Consider the following 16,392-nt stretch of genomic DNA (forward strand, 5'->3'; position numbering starts at 1 on the left):
GCTGCAATTCATGGCGTCCCAAACAGTCGGACACGACTGAGTGGCTGAACTGAAGTGATACCTTCATACACGAGCAACTCCAAATGATAGTGTGAAAACTTCTATTTTATGTAAATCTGTTCAGTTCAGTAACTCAGTCATGTCCAACTCATTGCGACCCCATGGACTGCAGCACTCCAGGCTTCCTTGTCCATCACTAACTCCTGGAACCTCTGCTCAAACTCGTGTTCATTGAGTCAGTGATAACTTCCACCCACCTCATCCTCTGTAGTCCCCTTCTCCTCCGGCCTTCAATTTCTCCCAGCATCAGGGTCTTTTTCCAACAAGTCATTTCTTTGCATCAGGTAGTCAAAGTAGTTGAGTTTCAGCTTCAGTATCAGTCCTTCCAATGAATATTCAGAACAGATTTCCTTTAGGATGGACTGGTTTGATCTCTTTGCCGTCCAAGGGACTCTCAAGAGTCTTCTCCAACATCGCAGTTCAAAAGCATCGTTCTTTGGTCTTCAACTTTCTTATAGTTCAACTTTCACATCCATACATGAGTATTTGAAAAACCATAGCTTTGACTAGATGGACTTTGTTGTAATGTCCCTGCTTTTTTATATGCTGTCTAGTTTGGTCATAACTTTCTTCCAAGGAGCAAAAGCGTCTTTAATTTCATGGCTGCAGTCACCATCGGCAGTGATTTTGGAGCCCAAGAAAAGAAACACTGTTTCCATTGTTTCCCCATATATTTGCCATGAAGTGATGGGACCAGATGTCATGATCTTCCTTTTTTGAATGCTGAGTTTTAAGCCAACTTTTTCACTCTCCTCTTTCATCCTCATCAAGAGGCTTTTTTGTTCTTCATTTTCTGCCATAAGGTTGGTGTTATCTGAGTATCTGAGGTTACTGATATTTCTCCCAGCATTCTTGACTCCAGCTTGTGCTTCATCCAGCCCGGCAGTTAGCATGGTGTACTCTGCATATAGTTAAATAAGCAGGATGATAATATGCAGCCTTGATGTACTCCTTTCCCAATTTGGAACCAGCTCATTGTTCCATGTCCAGTTCTAATTGTTGCTTCTTGACCTGCACATAGATTTCTCCACGTTTTGTTGTGATCCAAAAAGTCAAAGGCTTTCGCATAGTCAGTAAAGCATAATTAGATCTTTTTCTGGAACTCTCATTGGCATCACCATGTTTTTCATACATTTATGCAAATATATACCTTTTATCAGAGAAGGCAATGGCACCCCACTCCAGTACTCTTGCCTGGAAAATCCCATGGATGGAGGAGCCGGGTAGGCTCCAGTCCATGGGGTCGCTAAGAGTCGGACACGACAGAGTGATTTCACTTTCACTTTTCACTTTCATGCATTGGAGAAGGAAATGGCAACTCACTCCAGTGTTCTTGCCTGGAGAATCCCAGGGTCGGGGGAGCCTGGTAGGCTACGGTCTATGGGGTCGCACAGAGTTGGACACGACTGAAGCGACTTAGCAGCAGCAGCAGCATACTTTTTACGCAATTATATGTGTTTAAATAAAATGGGAGCAAATAAAGCTTTATTTACCCACATTTATTATTTCTAATGCTCTTTATTCTCTCTTGAGTATTCAGGTGTCCTCTTCTATCATTTTCCTTCAACCTACAGAATTTATTTTAGACTGTATTTCTATATCAGTCTGATGATAGCAAATTCCCTTAATTTTTCATTTACATGAAAAATGCCTATAAATCTTTATTCTCAGGGGATATTTTCGCTGAACACTGAATTCTTTGTTAACTTTTGTTTTTTGTTTGTCTTGTTTTGCTTTCAGTCCTTTCAAAGGTTCTCTGTTATCTTCTATTCTTCATGTTTTTGTTTAGAAGTCTATAATGGTTTAGATTGTATTTTCTTATTCTTAATATGTAACTTTTTCTATTTTTATTTTTTGCAAAATTTTATCTTCATATTAGTCTTTAGTATTTGACTCTTATATGACTAGATGTGAATTTTTTCAAATTTATCTAATTTAGGTTTTAATAGGTTTCTTGTACTAACATGCTAAGTTTCTTAAGTCTGTGAATTTATATGTTTCATCACATTTAGATACTTTCCTGCCTCTATTTATTAAAATATGTTGTTATCTCTAGTCTCTCTCTCTTCCCTTTTTGAGAAAGGAGAATTTTTTGATTAACCTTCCTTAGATCTTTAAAACTTTGTACATTTTGCAGTCTTTTATCTCTTCTTCTGAGTGGATAATTTATATATATATATATATATATTTATATATATAATCTGCCTTTAATTTTATTTTTTTCTTCTATTTCTTTTATTAATAAGTAAAACAAGTATTTTTTTTAAATTTTAAGTGTTGTTATTTTTCAGTTCCAAAATTTTCTTTAGATATTTGGTTGTTTCTTATATTTTTTACTTCTTTTCTAATATTCCTATCTAGTTTTTAATGAGCATATTTTACTTTACCTGACCACTAAACATATTTATATCAGTTTCTGATAATTCTACATCCTGGTCATCTCAAGTTTGGCACAAGTTTATTGCCTATTCTTAAAACAGAGTAATAGAATCTTGCTTCCTGTATGTTAAGGATGTCAATTTTATCCTGAACATTTTATATATTATGTTATGTAGATCATGAATTCTCCATATTTCCCCCCAAAGTATGCATGTTTTTGTTTTATTGGGCAATTAAATTGCCCAGACTCAAACTTTAAAATGACATGCAGTGATATATGGCAGTTCACATCTCAGTTCAGTGCTTTCAGCCTTAGCAGAAAGCTGCTTTCAGTTTTCCCCATGAAGATTTGGGGTCAGCTATAAATCTGGGTTGATACACATGGAAAATTTTCCTCTTTTTTGGCTCTCTCCTTTCTAGGGTTTTCCTAAATCTCCAGCAGAATTTTATTGCCCTGAATTCCTTCAGTTGATTTCTCAGGCAAATATATTCAGACTCTTTTTCCGGAAATGTGCCCCACATTATCTGCCATCATGGTCAAAAATTTATGGCCACCCTCAGGGAAACAAAAATAACACTGAGAAATTCACTTCAATATTTTTTTGTTACTACAAATTTTGACTTACTTTCAATATTTGACTACCTTTACTTTAAAACTTTCCAGAGCCCTAGATAGTTCTTTAATATATTTTGTTCAGAGTGTATAACTCTCATTTGCATAAGAATGGAACAAGAGTTTATAACTGATATTTGTGGGAAGATCCAGTATTCACTCTGTCCTATTGGTAACAGACTCTCTCTTCTATCTATTTTAACTAAGATTTGTAGTGAGAGAAAGTAAAGATAGTATAAAACCACATGGCATTTACTTACCTACTCAGGCTAGATCCTACGATTCCACACTGTTGAGTTATCATCATCATCAATGCAAGTATAGGTGATCACTCTACCAGTAAAAAAGATCAATTTATTCATATGTTAAAGTATAATTTCATTCTTTGTACTGTTTGTTAATTTTCCAGTATTTTATTTTCCCTAAGCATTGTGTATCTCTTTGGTATAACCAAACCACTTATCTATACTTCTGACCTTAAAATCATTGCTAAATTCATGTTTACTTTAGCAACTCCAGAATTATATTGGGCTTCCCAGGTGGACTCATTGGTGAAGAATCCACCTGTCAGTGCAGGAGATGCAGGTTTGATCCCTGGGTCAGGAAGATCCCCTGGAGAAGGAAATGGCAACGCACTCCAGTATTCTTGCCTGAAAAATCCCATGGAGAGAGGAGTCTGAAGAGCTACAGTTTATGAGGTTGCAAAAAAGTCAGATACGATTTAGCAACTAAACAATAACAATGACAGAACTGTATTATAATGTGAAAATAATGCTTGGATAATTTTCTGTTATTTCTTAAGATCAACTGCATAGAGTGATATCTATTTTTAAATTTTCAAACATGGCCCCAGACATTGTAAAAGCTGGTAATAATTTTTTTGTTTTATATTAACACAGTTTAGGGGAAAAAAATCTCTTTCTTGTACTTCAATACATCTAAGACAACATCACTTGTTGTTGTTGTTTAGTTGCTAAGTTGTATCTGATTCCTGGGGACCCCCATGAACTGTAGCATGCCAGGCTTCTCTGCCCTTCACTATCTCCCAGAATTTGCTCAAACACATGTCCATTGAGTCGGTGATGCCATCCAATCACTTCCTTATTCTTTTAAGGAACATCAAGAAAGTAGAAACATAGTTAATTTACATGTAATACAATGCTTTAAAAAATCACTTGAAATTTGTTTTCAACAACTATTGCTAATGAACTTTTCTTCTGTCTTGCTGTGGAGTTCTTTTTTCACTTCAGTCGCTCAGTCGTGTCCGACTCTTTGTGACCCCATGAATCGCAGCACGCCAGGCCTCCCTGTCCATCACCAACTCTCGGAGTTTACCCAAACCCATGTCCACTGAGTCGGTGATACCATCCAACCATCTCATCCTCTGTCGTCCCCTTCTCCTCCTCCCCCAATCCTTCCCAGCTAACTTTTCTTCTGTCTTGCCATGGAGTTCTTTTTTAATCATATATTAATCTGCTATATTGCCATATTATTCTACTCACACACATTTTTGTTTCCATGCTGAATCACAGTATCAAAATTTTAAGAGATATTTTAAGCTGCATTAAGTGCAACACTTTAAGTACAAATAATGCACATAACTCAATTGATGTGAGGACCATATGAACAACTCTGATTAATTTCAGGCTTGCTGAGGCTACATTGTAACTTTTGCCTGGTAAGCCTTCATCAATTTTAAGAATCCTCTTTAATTCAGAAATTTTTATGTTTGAAAATATGTTTATTAGTATAGTTAAAATGTTATTAAATATTTATTTATTTTTTAACCTGAAGATAAGCACACAAATTTCTTGAAAAAGGAGCCATGCCTCTAGATAAACACCTTTGTGTGTGGCACTTTTGTTTATTCACTACCTAACACAACATTTTGGGTTGTTTTCATTTCTTGAAATAACTCATTCATTGGAAGTTATTATTATGGACTCGTTTTCAAAAGTAAAAGCTAAGATCAAAGTTTTGGCTAATCTTCCAACCTAAGAGTAAACTAATTTGAGTTTTACCTTCTACCGCTGTATATTCCCTCCCTATATACCCCCTTTATATATACTATATTTAATCTGCAGAGAGGTTTTGATGTCTGCTGAAATAACTACACAGGAAAAGTCTGAAGCTGACCTTTTTATGTGCCAAGGCTTTTCTCTTTCATAAAATGAATAGGAAATTTCAACAACGGCCAACTTAGGATGTTCTTTTAAAAATAGAAACTATATGGTAGCATTTCTTAATGAGTCCTCTTAGTTCCAAATAAGCAATTGTGATCAGAGCACACACAAAGAACAAACACCCACAAGTCGTTATATTTCAAAGGAAGATTTTCCTTAGATATTTATATTGCAATTTTTCAAATATTCTTTAGCCAGTTGATATGCTGCTACCAAATGACCTCATCCCCCATCCTTCTTTGTTTCAAACTTCTTCCTTCATCCGCTTCTTGTTTTTCTGAGCTATTATGTTGTTTTATTGAGTCATTATCTTGTTTTCACCTTTATGGCTTCTTCACGTGACCCTGGTTCATGAAATGATCTCCCCACTTTTTTTTTCATCTTGGCCTAACTAACCTCTTTTTCATTCTTTAAAACACAGGCCATCACCTTACTCAAGGAAATTTCCCCTGATTCGAGCATATTTTATTTTAATCCAAATTCTAGTCAAGAGTTTAGGTTTCGGTTCTTTTTTTTTTTTCCCCTCATTCTTTTCCTTTTTAGTAAGATACTAGAGAATATAAGACAATATATTAACAGAGTTTTTTGGTTCTATATTAGCAGTTCAGGCTGCCATTACAAAATACCACAGCCTAGGTGACTTAAACTACATAAATTAATTTTCTCTCAGTTCTTGAGGTGAAAAAGTTTGGGATCAAAGTACTGGCTGATTAGATCATGGTTAAGAGGCTCTGTTTTGTGGTTTGCAGGTGCTGTTGTCTCACTGTGTGCTCACATGGTGAAGAGAGAAGGTGAAGGGAGAGGGAGGGAGAGAGAAAGGTAAAGCTCCCTAGTGTTTCATCTTGAAAATACACTAATGCTGCCAAATGAGGGTCTGTTCTTACGACCTCCTTGACCTTTCATACTTCCCTAAAGGCTTTATCTCCCAAAACTGTCACGTTTGGAGTTAGGACTTCAACATATACATTTTAGGAGGACGCAAACATTCAGTCTGTAACAGGTTATTTAAGTAATCCCTTTAGAATCAGAGAACAAAATGATGAACTTCTGGTTATTTAAATAAAATCACTCCCATACTCTTACTTAACATTGTTCAAATAAGTATTCACCTTGAGATGCAAAAGAGGGTTGCAGAGAGGCAAATGACAGGGACTCTGGTAGATGCAAGCTACTGTGAGAGTTTATTGAAGCTACTATTTTGGGTAGGTTTATTGCAAAGAAAAAATATCTCTCCTAAAAATAACTATCTTATATTTTAAAAAATACAAATACTATTTGTCCCATTGCTTTAACATAAAACAAGTCATGATCTGAGCAGTATTACCACCTTGTGCCTGAACTAGAAGTGAAGTCAGTACGAAGTATTATGGATAGTGCTAGAGACCGTCACAGGACTTCCCTGGTGGCTCATTTGAGAAAGAATCTGCCTGCAATGCAAGGGACCTAGGTTCAATCCCTGCTTTGGGAAGATCCCTTGGAGAAGGAAGTGGCAACCCATTCCAGTATGCTTGCCTGGAAAATCCCATACAGAGAGGAGCCTGGCGGGCTGCAGTCCACCCATGTGGTTGCAAGAGTCAGACAAGACTTAATGACTAAACCACCACCCCCAGGGACCATCATACAGTGATACTGTGCCCATCTGTTTCTGTCCTCTTCTCAGTTCCCACCCACCAATCCTGTATGACTCTTAAAATTTTCTACACAGTTTCATATTTTACTTACCAGATAATTTTCTGGTGCTGTGTGGATATTTTCATTTTGCCCTTTCAAGTCGACTCTCTTCTGCTTATCTAGTACACGGTGTTAAATGCTTTCTGCTCTAATTGGTCCTACTCCCCTGTTCTCTCTTCTGCTCATTCCCTTTCAAGTAGTCCCTTCATTAAACTTTCATCATTCACTTTTTTGATTGTGACATTTATTTCCAGCAGGACCCTAACCAATACATGCTTTTTGCCTATGTCTTTCCCCCCAGAAAACTGAGTTCCTCCAGGGTGTTATATGAAACATAATTAAATCTATGTTTCATAGTGCCTGGTGAAGTAAATAGTTAAATCAATAAATATATTCTATGTATATTATATTTTCAATCCTCATTATTTCTTTTGGTTATTGTTACAAATTCAGCCCAAAATGACTAGAAATATTTCAATGTCCACCATTTAGAGTGCACAGAAATTTTCTTTTGAAAAGAGTTTTTCAAAAGAGCTTTTCTTTGCATAGTTGCTGTTGTTGTTCAGTCACTCAGGCTTGTCTGACACTTTGCAACCCCATGAACTGCAGCATGCCAGGCTTCCCTGTCTTTCACCATCTCCTGGTGCTTTCTCAAACTCATGTCCATTGAGTCAGTGATGCCATTCAACCATCTTGTCCCCTGCTCCTCCTGCCATCAACCTTTCCCAGCATCAGCGTCTTTTCTAATCCGTCAGCTCTTCACATCAGGTGGCCAAAGTATTGAAGCTTCAGCTTCAGCGTCAGTCCTTCCAATGAATATTCAGGATTGATTTTCTTTAGGATTAACTAGTTTGATCTCCTCACAGTCCAAGGGACTCCCAGGAGTCTTCTCCAACACCATAGTTCAAAGGCATCAATTCTTTGGCACTCAACCTTCTTTATGGCCCATCTCTCACATCCATACATGACTACTGGAAAAACCGTAGCTTTGACTATATGGACACAGTCAGAGCAATAAATCAAACCTCCAAAAAAATGAATGTCCTTTGTTGGTGGTACCTAGCTTAAATAAAATTTTCTGAAGACCACTCGTTTGGCAGGTAGACATTAGATTTATACAGCTTGGACATTAGATTTGCCATCATGAAAAAGTGAAAGTGAAGTCGCTCAGTCGAGTACGACTCTTTGTGACCTCATGGATTGTAGCCTACCAGGCTCCTCCGTCCATGGGATTTTCCAGGCAAGAATACTGGAGTGGGCTGCCATTTCCTTCTCCAGGGGATCTTCCCAACACAGGGATAAAACCGGGGTCTGCTGCATTGCAGACAGATGCTTTACCATCTGAGCCACCAAGGAAGCCCTTCATATGTAAATAGAAATCAAGAGGGAACAGAGGAATATTACAGAGGAGAAGACAAACCAAATAATCATAGCAGAAACAGAAAGGGTAACAGGAGGATTGAAAGTCTGTCTTGGGACATATTTCCCAATGGCTCTTTTAAATTTGAAACATATTATTTTGTTTTCCTGTTTATCATTCACATGCATGCTGAATTATTGAATTTATACCATGCAGCATGCTTATGTAAATGCTTTGGCTTGATGACTCTTGCTAAATATAACTTCTTAAATAGAGGTACCAAGGAGAAGAAAAATACATGTATAAATCTCTCTAAGAAATTATAGTGGCCCTCTGAAATGAAGGCACAGATGGGAAAATATACTTCTCAGTATGTTGGCCCCTCAGTGTCTGTGGGAGATTGATCTCAAGACCCACATAAAACCAAAATTCTAAGATACTCTAGTTTCTTGTGTAAACTGGTATAATATTTGCATACAACTTATTGTATATTTTCCCATATATTTTGTATAATCTCTAGATTACTTATTATATCTAATAACATGTAAAAGCTATGTACATAACTGTTGGTGTGGCAAATTCAAGTTTTGCTTTTGGCAACTTCTGGAATTTCCTTTTTAGAAATTTTTTTATCCATTGTTGGTTGAATCGAAAGATGTAGAACCCAAGACTACAGAGAGCCAACTATATTCTTTCAGTGTTCTCGTAAAGATAGCTTTTTATTTTTTTGCTCTGTGATAACCATAGTAATTTGTTAGAAGGATAACACTAATACATTGAAACGGTAGATCCAACTACAGCTCACTCTGAAAATGATAAAGGTGATTGATATAATGCAGTTTAATTTGAAGATATTAATAGAATCACACTTGGCATTGTAGAAAACTCATTCTTTGTGTTTGGCCTGAGGAAAACCAAGGTGAGGATAAAATGATTCAATAAGCATCATCCTTTTACCTAGTCCTATTATAGCTGGGCTTCCTTGGAAGCTCAGACAGTAAAGAATCTGCCTGCAATGCAGGAGACTGGGGTCCAATCCCTTGGTCAGAAAGATCCCCTGGAGAAGGGAATGGCTACCCACTCCAGTATTCTTGTTGGGATAATCCCATGGACCTAGCAGTCTACTGGGCTGAAGTCCATGGGGTTGGAAAGAGTTGGATAAGACTGAGCAACTGACACACACATACATTATAGTCAAGAGTGTGGTGGGAAGATGGGTGGTAGATCAGGGCTCAGGTCCTCAAGTGCCACTACCTAGAACACACAGAGCTGTGACATAGGAAATTCTTCTTTTCTCAGTAACAGTAAAGATTGTACATACTAGATTCTGGAAATTTTGCATACAAATTGAAGAAAGGGTTAGTTAATCCATAGTCTCAGAAAACTGTTCTCGTGGTATATGGAAATTTATGAGTAAGTTAGAAAGCAGCTTGGAGTGAACCATGTAGCTTTTTTTCTTTCTTTTATTCTTTCCCCCCTTAGGTTTTTTTTTTTTTCTTTAATGTTTGTTTAAGAAATGTTGTAATATTCCATATGGTGCTTAGCTTCAGAAACTGAAGAATGTTTCCTCTAACTAACTTAACACCTTTATATTCTCCCAGAATATAGCCAGGTCTGGTAGGTTTATGGATTATGCTTGACTTTCCTAGGAGAGGTAGAACACACAGCTCTCATTGAGGAATCTGCTCATCAAAATTTCTCTCCACAGCAATGTAGTTTATTTCTAAATTTTTTAAAAAAAATGTTTATCTCAAATATTAAGTATTTCTTTTGTTCCTTGTGAAATAAAAGAACTTCTTATTACAATACTCTGAAAATCTAAATTAGCAATATAACAGCTCAACTGCATAAAGTGTAGTATGTATTGAAATTGCTGTGTTAAACTAGAGATCTAATGAAACCTTCATTAACTCGATCACTGAAATGGCAAACCCTTTTCCAAAATAACAGTTTCTATAGATACCACATGCTTATGATCAAAATTGCTTTTCTGAATGTGTTTTTCTCCTCTACTTGATTGTATTTTACATCTTCTTTCTGGCTCTAAGTTACAATTAAACATAAGGAAAAATAGTGCAAGGCAAAATATACTCTACATCTGTTATACTGCTCAAATAAATACACAATCTGCACAAACCAGATTTTTCTAGTGGGCAAATTGAAAATGACTGCCTTAATAGGTTCTAGATTTTTTTTTCTTTAATGCCACCAGGCGCCAACCAAATGTTACTGAAGAAATTTTCCATGTGTTCTAGTTAGCTACAAAATAGCATAAATATTCTGTCAAAACCATTTAACTTAAGCTATTATAATAACTGGTGCCACAAAAGATGGATTTTGGATAATGATATTTTTATCCTCCCAATATAAATAAGTTTCCTTAATTCATATTGGTTTGAAAACACACAGATAATTTGGGGAAGAAGTCTCTGAAACTGAAGGAAACTTTCTAAAAATCAGTGGAAAAGTTTGATTTGTCATTTCCCCTTGAAAATATCTTTCAGAGATTTTTATTGTTATTTGCATTTTTCTCATATACTATAATAATAAAAATAAAATCACTAATGGGAAATCCAGCACAATTCTATGCTATTTTCCATGAGACTAATTTTATGTTTAAATCTTAATATAAAACAATTTATTTTAGGTCATTTTTACCTAAACTGTGGAGAAAACTATGGCAAAGAACCAGTACCATGATCAGTCATACTAGAGCCTAAGAAAAAAGGAGAATTCAGTAATACTATTTTATTTAAAATTTTGATATTTTCTTTATCATAGACTTTCAAATTAACTTTTTAAAATATTTAATTACATATGATTCCTCTGATTACTGAGATTTTTATATTCCCTTAAACTTTTCACCTGAGGCACCTCATTTTCACTGTAGTCATTGTTGTTCACTCACTCAGTTTGAGACCCCTTGGAAGCATTCCAGGCCTCTGTGCCCTTTACTCTCTCTGCAGTTTGCTCAAACTCACGTCCATTGAATCGGTGATGCCATCCAACCATCTCATCCTCTGCCATCCCCTTCTCCTCCTACCTTCAGTCTTCTCCTGAGCTGGGGTCTTTTCCAGAGCTGGTTTTTCACATCAGGTAACCAAAGTATTCGGAGAAGGCAATGGCACCCCACTCCAGTACTCTTGCCTGGAAAACCCCATGGATGGAGGAGCCTGGTGGGCTGCAGTCTATGGGGTCGCTAGGAGTCGGAGACGACTGAGCGACTTCACTTTCACTTTTCACTTTCATGCATTGGAGAAGGAAATGGCAACCCACTCCAGTGTTCTTGCCTGGTGAGTCTCAGGGACGGGGGAGCCTGTTGGGCTGCCGTCTATAGGGTCACGCAGAGTCGGACGCGACTGAAGCGACTTAGCAGCAACCAAAGTATTAGAGCTTCAGCATCAGTCCTTCCAGTGAATATTCAGGGTTAACTTTCTTTAGGATGGACTGGTTTGCTCTCCTTGCTGTCCAAGGGACTCTGAATAGTCTTCTCCAGCACCACAATTTGAAAGCATCAATTTTTTTAGCACTCAGCCTTCTCCATGGTCCAACTCTTACAGCTTTACACAACTACTGGAAAAACCGTAGCTTTCACTATGTGGACACTTAGTGAAGTGATGTCTCTGCTTTTTTAATATGCTGTCTAGGTTTGTCAAAGCTTTTCTTCCAAGAAGCAAGCATCTTTTAATTCCATGTCTGCAGTCACCATCTGCAGTGATTTTGGAGCCCTAGAAAACAAAGTCTTTCACTGTTTCCATTGTTACCCCATCTATTTGCCATGAAATGATGGGACTGGATAACATGATCTCAATTTTTTTTTTGAATATAGAGTTTTAATCCCGTTTTTTTCACTCTCCTCTTTCACCTTCATCAACAAGCTCTTTAGTTCATCTTTGCTTTCTATCATTAGGGTGGTGTAATCCTCATATCTGAGGTTATTGATATTTCTCCTGACTGTCTTGATTCCAGCTTGTGATTCAACCAGCCTGGCATTCCACATGATATACTCTGCATATAAATTAAATAAGAAGGTTGATGAGATACAGCCTTGATGTACTCGTTTCCCAATTTCGAACCAGCCTGTTGTACCATGTCCAGTTCTAACGGTTGCTTCTTGACCTGCATACCAGTTTCTCAGGAGGCAGGTGAGATAGTCTGATATTCCTATTTCTTGAAGATTTCTCCACAGTTTGTTGTGATCCACACAGTCAAAAGCTTTAGTGTAGTCAATGAATTGTAGAAGTAAATGTTACTTTTAACTGTTACAATCTGTGAAAAGTATGAAATTTCACAACTGTGTTTCTGTTTGTCTTTGGCATTACAGTAATGTTAGCCATCTTAGTCCAAATATCTTTAAATAATTAGGCTTGTTTTGTCAACAGAATTTATGTCATTTTAGTGACATTTTATATAGTTTAATAAACTACTTTATAATTGATATGGAGTGCAAAACTACCACTTTGATCAATATACTTAAATTTAGGATATTTTTTATATTTACTTCAGTTATTTATTTTTAAACTGTGACCCAAGGTACAATTAAACTTTTTAGTATATCAGAAGTTCTTACAAAAATATTGTTCAAACTCAAATGATGTTTTGAAAAGCTGAAGAGGACACATTCCCAGGGAAGGTCACAATTCACATTTCTGTGTTAAATATGCTAAATTTATTTAAGAGGTGCATTTGTTTAAGTTTGTTTAATTCAATTTTCCTGAGTTATTGACTGAAATCTTTCAGTGCATTTTTCATGTGTAAAACCTGCTAATATCTATCAGGTTGTACTGATTTGTATAAACACAAGTATATGTACTGATTTGCCAAAACACAATTTGGGAAATAAAGTTTTGAAGGATATAAATATGCATTTGTTATATTGCTGTATAGTAAAGAGAGTGACTTCTTATCTTTAATATTATTAAAATGTAAATCTATATGTGGTAATATTTGACACGTACATAACTTTATTTTATAGCTTTGGAACCTAAAAGTAGAGTGAAAAGAAATTATACACAAAATTACATACTTTCTATCCCTAAATGATGTATTAATTCACCAGAAAATGATGTTTTAAAAAGCACAAGCTATGTATTCTACTTTTTAAATACAAATGCTTGATTGAAATATTTATAATCTCCAATATATCTTTTAATTTTCTTTTTAGGAAGCATTTTGCAATATATTCAAACATCTAGACATTCTAATATGAATGATATATTTTTCAGATTCTTTGACAAATCTTCCATGCCTTTCAAACCAGTTTAAACCTTTTCTTGTCTTAGTCCATATGAAATATGAATACTCCTCAAAGAAGTGTTTTATGAGTTATCTGAGCTGTTCTTTTATGTTTCACGTTATAAAATGTTATCATCTTAAACTATGAGTTTTTTAATGTTAATAGTTGTTTTCCTTCTTTAAACAAACCATGGTAGGTGGCACATTGATTTATGAATTAATTAAAGTCAAATTATTAAAATGTTAAAGCTCTGTTTAATTAATATACTTAATTGGAGAGTCATTTTATATCACTCTTCTTTTTAAAACTGCTTATTGAGAACTTATCAAGTTGTAGAAGGGAATAAAGTCAAGCATAGTTGAATGTATCTGGACCTCAGTAGCAGACATATGTGGTTCATTCAAATTTCAAATTTCAATTCAAATTCAAATTTCAATTGTGGTTCATTCAAATTTCAAGCTCTTTTATTTATAAGTTGTAGGAAATTAGGGAGTTATCTTGATTTTATATAATTATAAAATAGAGATTTTGCAGAGCTTCTAAGATCATTAAATGACATAATATATTTTGAAGGGAATAACTACTGTCAGTTTGATTCTAAAGAATTTTCCAAGTACTTACTAAGAGTAGTCCATAATGTTTGGAATCAACCTTCATAAAGGTATCTACCATTAATGTAGATATTCAACATAATCTTAACATTGTATACATAGGTCTTCACCCAGGATAAGCAAAAAAAGTTTTATTTTTCCTCCTATTTATTTACCCCTGGATAAGATATCACTCTAGTTCCATTACTTTCCGAGCTCAATTCAGTTCAGTTCAGTTCAGTCGCTCAGTCGTGTCCGACTCTTTGCGACCCCATGAACCGCAGAATGCCAGGCCTCCCTGTCCATCACCAACTCCCGGAGTCCACCCAAACCCATGTCCATCGAGTCGATGATGCCATCCAAACATCTCATCCTCTGTCATCCCCTTCTCCTCCTGCCCTCAATCTTTCCCAGCATCAGGGTCTTTTCCAACGAGTCAGCTCTTCGCATCAGATGGCCAAAGTATTGGAGCTTCAGCTTCAACATCAGTCTTTTCAATGAACACCCAGGGCTGATCTCTTTTAGGATGGGCTGGTTGGATCTCCTTGCTGTCCAAGGGACTCTCAATAGTCTTCTCCAACACCACAGTTCAAAAGCATCAATTCTTCGATGCTCAGCTTTCTTCACCGTCCAACTCTCACATCCATACACATCCATACATCACATAAAATAATAGATTGTTGGTCATTTTTATTTCACAAGGGGTTTAGTACATAAACTATTCAATCTAAGCATCTGATTTTCCAACTTTAAAGACATGGCTCTTTCCTGTCTTCCATCTCAGTCAAACAGTAGACTGGGAAAGAAGTGATCCGTTTCTCCCTTCCTGTCTACTGACTTGCTGACTGTAGCTCTGAGTTCTTCAGTTATGTGAGAGAAAGGGGGCAAAGTCAGGGGCAGCAAATGGCCTAATTGATGTCCCACTCTCATTTTGCATTGCTTTTCTCTAAGTTTGGTGGATTTTCTAAGCTGACTCTTTTTCTCATAGAAATAGTTTCTATTTCTCCAGGATCCCTTTGCTAAGAACATCCTCACTAAATTGAATTGCCGTGAATAAAATTAATTTCATCCTTCAGTCCCTCCAAGTATGGTTCATCGAAAGGATTTAAAGTGGAACCAAGTCTTTTCTCTTCACTGAGGCTTATATTCATCCATGAAATATATCTACATATTATGGTCTAGAATATGAAGTTGAAATCTGCCAATTTCCAGTTGCTTTAGTTTGCTAGGATTGCCATAACAAGATACCAAAAACCGAATAGCTTGAAAACCAGAAATTTATTTCCTCATAGTAATAGAGGTTGAAAGTCCAAGATCCAGTGTTGTCTCCCATCCAAGTATTAACCAGGCCTGACTCTTCTTAGCTTTCAAGATCAGACAAATCAGGTGTGTTCAGGGTGGTATGGCCATGAAAATGGTGCTGTCAGTATTTGTTTTGAGACCTCTCCTTCACTTGTAAATGCCACCTCTCTATGGCCTTACATACTCTTCCCTCTCTGTATCTGTGTCCTATCAATGCTTTAAAAACACTATTTTAAATGAATTACCTTTTCCAGAAACCATCGATGTCACAAAGTCCAGTTGAGTCACTTCTGCTCCTGCTCTTCTTCAGTATTCAGTTCCGTTGCTGCTCTTTTGTAATGGTATCTCTTGACAAAGTCAGTCATCAAATATGGTTTTCCCTAATCTGCAATCCATGCGTTGTTTTCACCTTGTGTAAAATTCTAATGAAGTCTTACTGAGGACTCTGCTTGCCATGAAAAATTCAACATCCATGTGGACTATGAAACCTTCCATTGGACTGTCTGGGTTCTAAGAAGAGCTGTTGAGATCTTGGCTTCCAACTTTTAGTCACACTTTGTCACTTGGTTCTTGAAGATATTCTGTTTGTGTCTAAAATCTGACCAAAATCAATAAAAAATGTCCACCATATTCTGGCTCTTTGACTTCCTACCACAGAGACTGAACCTGCCCACAGGACTCTTGAAACAGATAAGATACCAGCAACATCATTTTTTACCCTCTCTTCCAAATTCTCATTATTCCTTTTATTCCAGTTAAAATACTTGATTTTTATTCATATTGGTACAGTTAAGTTGCTTGGTCATGTACAACTCTGTGATCCCATGGACTGCAGCATGCCAGGCCTCTCTGTCCATGACCAACTCCCAGAGCTTACTCAAACTCATGTCCATTGAGTCGGTGATGCCATCCAACCATCTCATCCCCTGTTGTTCCCTTTTCCTCATGCCTTCAAACATTCCCAGCATCATGGTCTTTTCCAATGAGTCAGTTCTTCT

The 16,392-nt window shown here is 36.5% G+C and overlaps 1 long non-coding RNA gene across 1 annotated transcript in view; it reads left to right on the top strand.

Moving 5' to 3' along the window:
• The window catches only part of LOC145543412 (uncharacterized), an 85,320-nt gene extending 79,221 nt beyond the window's left edge, over window positions 1-6,099 (top strand). The window contains exon 6 of the long non-coding RNA XR_014080701.1: window positions 5,985-6,099. This is a non-coding gene — a long non-coding RNA (uncharacterized LOC145543412). The remainder of the gene's footprint in view (window positions 1-5,984) is intronic.
• The last annotated feature ends 10,293 nt before the right edge of the window (window positions 6,100-16,392 follow it).

The sequence above is a fragment of the Giraffa tippelskirchi genome, chromosome 3 (genome assembly GCF_054371585.1).
Source record: "Giraffa tippelskirchi isolate mGirTip1 chromosome 3, T2T-mGirTip1v1.2.pri, whole genome shotgun sequence".
NCBI lineage: Eukaryota > Metazoa > Chordata > Mammalia > Artiodactyla > Giraffidae > Giraffa > Giraffa tippelskirchi.